The sequence below is a fragment of the Arachis duranensis genome, chromosome 6 (genome assembly GCF_000817695.3).
Source record: "Arachis duranensis cultivar V14167 chromosome 6, aradu.V14167.gnm2.J7QH, whole genome shotgun sequence".
NCBI lineage: Eukaryota > Viridiplantae > Streptophyta > Magnoliopsida > Fabales > Fabaceae > Arachis > Arachis duranensis.
In genome coordinates, this window is record NC_029777.3 from 79,253,669 (window position 1) to 79,260,413 (window position 6,745).

Consider the following 6,745-nt stretch of genomic DNA (forward strand, 5'->3'; position numbering starts at 1 on the left):
TAGCTGAGATATTTTAAGAATATATTTTAAAAGGAGTAAATAGTCATTTTTAATCATGAAAGATTTAAACAATGTTAAAATTGACTATAAACGAATAAAACTAATATTATAAGTAATCATAAAAAATAAACTTTTGTTGACAATAGTGTCCAATCATTAAATTTTCATTGTCTGTATTAAAAAATTAATCAAAATTTCCTAAACTATTTCTACATAATCATCAACCTTTCAAAACCTCATTATGACAGAATGAGTTTCCTAGATTGAAAAGAAATTTTATTCATTATGGCAACTTCTCACCAAATAAAATACTTGCAAATTTGGAAATCAAGGAGTACGACTAATCAATTTTCATTCTTATCTACTTCCAATTTTTAATCTTTAGTAGTTTCCCAAATAAAAAATTGCAAATTTAGAAATCAAGGAGTTCGAATAATTAAATTTCATTATCATCTACTTCAAATTTTAAATCTTTTCACTTATAAACGCCTCTTACTTTTTTGAGATCTCTCAACTCACAAATTCTTTCTCCTCCTTTACCCCAAACTCACTCCTCACATTTTTCAAAATCCTAGATTCCACTATCATAAGTTTCTCAAGCTCTATGACAAAATCGAGACTACCTCCAGCATTCAAGTCTTCCTTGCTTTCTCCACATGGCTCATACTGTCAACCAAAACACCTTTCGTCTTTAGTGAAATGATGCACCGCTTGTCATCTATGTAGAACCAGAGTGGAGTCTTACACCTGACTGCTGACGCTATTGAGATCTTGGTCACGCATCTCTTTGTCTGCCTCCACAATGAAACTGTTAAAACTATCATGATTTGTGTCTTCTTAGACCTGTGTCAGGCTTTGTCTGCCTCCACCAAGCCGTTACCAAAGCTACCATGATATGTATCTTCTCATAGAAATGGAAGAGAGTAATTAAATGCAACTAATAAGAGAAAAATACAAACAAAAAAATAAAGGAGAAAAAGGAGGAGTAAAACCTTGAGTAGAGGAACAAGGCAAGGAAGAATGGAAGTGAAAATAGGAAAAGAGAAAGGAGAGGAAGAGAGGAGAGAGAATGTGGGACCGCCGGAGGTGGTTGTCGCCGGTGGTTGAAGTCACTGGTGGTAGTGGGCAGAGATAAGATGGTAGGAAGATGAAAGTAGAAAGGAAGAACGAATAGAAAGGGAAAACTAAGGAAAGAATGGAGAACAGGGCGCACTGCTCACTAGCTGCGTCAGGGTAGCGACGCGTGCGCGCCATCCATGCATACACATGGATGAGTAGAAAAGAGTAGTTACGCGTAAGTATCGCCCACGCGTACGCGTAGGTAGTAGAAATGGGAGAGGACGCCATCCATGAGTTACAGAAGCGCAATCGACGCGTACGCATTACCCAGGCTTACGCGTGGGTTGCGAAAAAAAATCAGAGACGCATGCGCGTCATCCACGCTTATCCGTGGATGCGCAAAATAGAGAGGGATACGTAGGCGTCAACCGACGCGCACGCGTGAGAGGGGTTGTGCATGGGGCACATTGTCAGCATAGTTCTCGCATAACTCTCGGGTTTTTGTACTAAGAGTTGCAGAAGTGCCATCGACGGGTACGCGTTGTCCACGCATAATTGTTTTTCATAAACATGAAGAAAGGCAATTTCAACACAATCTTGGCAGTCATTCAAGATAAATAGGTCAAAAACACTCAAAAATCCATGCAATACTCAAAATAAAGTGTTTTCTTCAACATTATGGATTCAACCTAACCAAGATCAATGAAAATTTTCATGAATATCTTAACAAAATCAAACACAATCAAGCATACCTATACAAACTTACCACAATTAAACAATCAGAAAATCAAGAAAAGAGTCTAAGAAACTACATGCAAGAAATATACAAAAGGAAGATCATACCATGGTGGAGTGTCTCCCACCTAACACTTTTATTTAACGTCCTTAAGTTGGACGGTCATGAGCTCAGATCTCTTCGCCTTCGGGTGCATCCTCCAACATCCTCCAAAAGGAACACCTCAACCTCCTTGTTGCTTTTCATCTTCTCTCCATGGTAAAGCTTTAGACGGTGACTATTAACTTTGAAGATTGTGGGGCTTGAAGGGTGACTCAAGTGAAAAATCCCATATGGCTCAGCCTTCTCCACTATATAAGGTCCTTCCCACCTTGATCTTAACTTTTCTGACATCAACCTAAGTCTAGAGTTTTAGAGGAGGACGAGATCCCCAGCTCTAAACTCTCTTCTCTTGATATGCTTGTCATGCGCTGCCTTCATCCTCTCTTTGTAGAGCCTTGAATTCTCATAAGCTTCCAATCGAAACCACTCCAATTCTACCAGCTGTAACTTCCTTTCAATTCTGGACACCCCCAATCCTGAGTTGCATTCTTTTACAGCCTAATAAGCCTTGTGCTCTACCTCCACCGGGAGATGGCAAGCCTTCCCATAGACTAGCCGGAACAGACTCATACTGATTGGTCTCTTATAGGCCGTCCGGTGAGCCCACAGCGCATCTCCGAGCTTAGAACTCTAATCCCTCCTATAAGGCTTCACAATCTTCTCCAATATGCGCTTGATTTTCCAGTTAGAGACTTTGGCTTGGCCATTTGTTTGGGGGGGTAGGCCGTAGCTGTAACAACCCAGATTTTTGAGTACGCGAGATCTTTTCTGAAGATACAGCTTTCTCCGAAAGATCAGTAAAGGGAACACTTCTGATGTACCATCAAGCATCTCAATCCTCATTTTTATTATGACATCTTTAAGCTAGAATCTCTTTTGAGATAAGCTCGACAATACAATCACGAAGAACCTAGTTTTTTAACAAAATCGATTAGGAGTTTTGATTCTAGTTTTTGTAAATAGTCTCTGTCTGATGAACCGGACTTGAGTCATGAGAGAAGAGAGATAATAGTATAGTATTATCATTATATTTGTATTAGAAGATTCTTGAAAGATATTATAAGGTTACCTGGTCTGTTTTAGTTAAAATCAGAAAATTGGTTTAACCGGGTTCACAGTTTACTGGTGCAGCTTAACACCAGCACTCTCTGAAGACTTTAGTAATGCTAAGGCCTCATCATGCATGTTCTATTCTCATATTAAATATGTTACTAGTGTCATTTATGTTGGTGGCTCAGAAAAGAATTTTTAGAGATGTTTTTACAAGTGTTTCGATACATCTAGTTTTAGTAGTTATACACCTGAGATATTTTAATATTATTTTAACCCACCTCCAAGCCAACCAATCACAACTCACCTTACACCCCCAAGACACTCCAAGGCTGCTCATTTACTCCCTTTGGCCGAAATTGAAAGGAGAGAAAAGAGAGAAAACTTCATAAACACTTAATCTTCAAAGCTTGATTTCTTCTGAACTAAAACTCAAATCAAAACTCCAATTTCACCAAAATGATCCTCTCTTCATCCTCTACATAACCATGCAACTTATCAAGGCTGAAAATAAGGTTAGATGGCTGTCCCTTTCCCCTTTGAATTCGGTTTTCAAGAAAACATACTTAAACATGTGTTTTCTTGATGTTCTTCCTTAGATCTCCTACTTAGCTTGACGCGTGAGCCAAGAATCTTAAATTCCTAGCACATCTAAGGTGAAGAATCCCTTCCTAACATGTTGATTAAGGTTTGGTCAGTTGAGGTCTTATGGATTCAATGTTGTTCTTGATGTGTTTTAGGAGGAAAAAAGTGCTTTAAGAACACTTCAAAGAGTAACCAGATTTGGAGCAGCAAATCAAGGTAGGGTTTGACAAATTTAATTTTGATTGATTGTGTTTGAGTTGTGTGATTTTTGTATGCTTTGGTTATGGTTGAAATTGATTGCTTATATGAGCTATTCTTGGTGAAAGTTTATTGAAATTTTGATGAAATTTGATGAAATTCAAGCTATGAACTTGTGTTCTTGTAGCTGCTGGAAAATAAAACCCTAACCCTTAAATTGGGATTCAATTTGTGTTGAAATTATGTGGAAAGAAGGGGTTTTAGTGGCTGAAAATTTATTATGAATTATGGTAAAAATCGATTGCTGAAAAGATTGAAAAACGGGTGAAAACAAAGAAAGAATCTGAAGAATTTATGAAGAACACAAAGAACACTTTGAGTGTGATGAAGAACTTTGAAGAACAGAGTTTAGATCTTTAAAAGGGCAAGGAAGTAAAAGTTTTGGTGTTTGGGGGTTATTTGGTAATTTCTGAAAGTTAGGGTGGTTAAAGTAGAAATATTAAAAGTTACGGGTGGTAAAAAGAGAATTTAAAAGGTTAAAAATTAAAGAGGGGTAATTTTTGAAAATTTAATGATAAAATAATAAATAATAATATTTAATTAAAAATAATATTTAATAAAAATAATTAAATAATGCGAAAAATGCAGTTTTCTGTAAAAGCTTTAGAAAGACAACTTTAAGCACAGAATCTCATAATTACCTTCATAAAATACTTAGGGAGTGGTAATAATATGTTAGTGAGGCAAAGATAAAGTAAAGATAAAAAGTTAAAGAAGAGATAAAAATCAAAGTAAATGTCTGTAAAGTTTTAATGACAGAAAAATAGGCAGGGATTAGTGAACAAACTAGGGCAACATAGTTAGTCCTTAAGTTGTGACTAGGGTTAGGTATAATATGAAAAGTTAAACTGTTTCAGTATAGACTTAATGAACCTATACTTGGGACAACTAACTATTCATACTGAAATTTACATAAACTTTAAATACATACGTTAAACAGAAAAATCAGAGTCGAGTAAAGTAAAGAGATAAAGAAAAACAAAGTAATATAGATACAGAGAAAAGAGTAATAAAAAAAAAGTACAGAGATACAGAAAACAGAGTAACCAGAGCAGAGTAAAGAGATACAGAGAAAAGAGTAATCAGAACAGAGTAAAAAGACAAAGAGAGAAGAGTAATATAATAAAGAGTTAAGCCTTGTGGCATGATATCCTATTGTATGTTTATCTGCTATTTTTCGGTTGGACCTAGCGGTCCTGTAGGCCCAAGTTCACCTACAGTAAGTTGTTATTCTTGTAGGCCGAAGTTCACCTACAGTGAATATCAATTGTGTATCTTAGGGTGTTGCTCCTGTAGGCCGAAGTTCACCTACAGAGAGCTGTGATTCCTATAAGCCGAAGTTCACTTACAAGGGTGCCATTTCTGTAAGCCGAAGTTCACTTACAGGGGTGCCATTTCTGTAGGCCAAAGTTTACCTACAGAAAGTTGTTGTGTTGTGTTTAGAGTATTCCTATAAGCCGAAGTTCACTTACGGGAGTGCTATTTCTGTAGGACGAAGTTCACCTATAGAGAACAAGTCATATTTAGGAGTAGTTCTTAGGTAATGTCGGGCTGTAGGATGTAAACCGACACGTGAGCTCATGGCCTACATAGGACAGACATGCATCATATTTGGTTGTGCATTTCCTCTGTTATGATTGTTTTGTGAATGTATGCTTTCTTTGTCTATATTCTATTCTTCTATCTGTGTTCTGTTTTCTATTTTTTCTATTTCCTCAGTTTAACTGTACCTTCTGTTAATTATTTCTTTGTATTCTACTGAGCAATACAAAGTTAATGAACTTAACTAATAAACCTGACCCTATTAATAACTCCCCAGTTCTTACCCCCTTCTCTCTCCCTTTCCCCTTCAGATGGAAGGATGAGTACCCTTCCGTAGTTCGCTGACGATCGTTCGCAAAAAAGATTCTGCTCTAGGTAGAATTTTGAGTCTAGGGTAAATCTCGTCCTCTGTTTATATGTATATACCGTGAGATCAGCCAACGTCTGCACCCCGTTCGTATGTGCACTTTAGCCTAAATCCTGTGTACGAGACTCCTGTTGTGTGGCTACTTGATGGATTACCAGTGGAACGCCATATGGCAATGTATGATCGTGCAGAGGAGTAGTAGACGACCTTCCACTTTTTGATGACATTCGACCTGACTCAAGTTTTGAAGACTTAGAATATACTTTCCCTCGCCTTAGTAGTTTAGAGGGACTAGATGAGTATAGAGTCTAGACTAGCTTGGGTGCCAGCTTAGAGACTTCTTGAACAGGTCAGGGCCTGGGACGTTGTATGTATATATATGTATATAGTTATTATCTAGCTATATCTAGGGGTGTTCTAACTAAAAGTCTATACTCTAATAAAGGTTGAATCACTTAATGTTGTTGACTACTTATGATGTATGTATGTGTGGTTGTTTATAACTGTTTTATCTGTTATTATTTGTGAATTGATTATAAATGATTTTGTTTATTAATTCAAACGTTTTCAAAAAAAGAAAGTACCTCGCAAAATAACTACGTTTTTAACAACGAATCAGGCTCATATGATAAATAAGGTGAGTTCTACTATGTAGATGGTTGTTGACTTCTATAGGTGTAAAATTATAGTGGCAAATATAGATGAAGACATCTGTCCCAAGAGGAGACAGAATCTGAATTTTGGCAGGAAACTTGCAGAAGAGATTTAATGGTATTCGCGTGAGGAGTAGAGGAGATTAATGCTTTGATTTGATAATTATATTTTATTATGATTATTAAGTTAAAGTTGATCCGTTGTCCTGTATCTTGGGCTTTTCACATATTTAAAAGGATGTTTTCATGTTTAAATCTAAAAATATTACTCTTATTCAGTACCCAAAAACAAAAATATCACTACTACTATTCAATATCCAAAAAAAAACCCTGACTACTACCACTATGTATGCCATTTAATTATTCATACATTACCCTCATACTCATCCATAT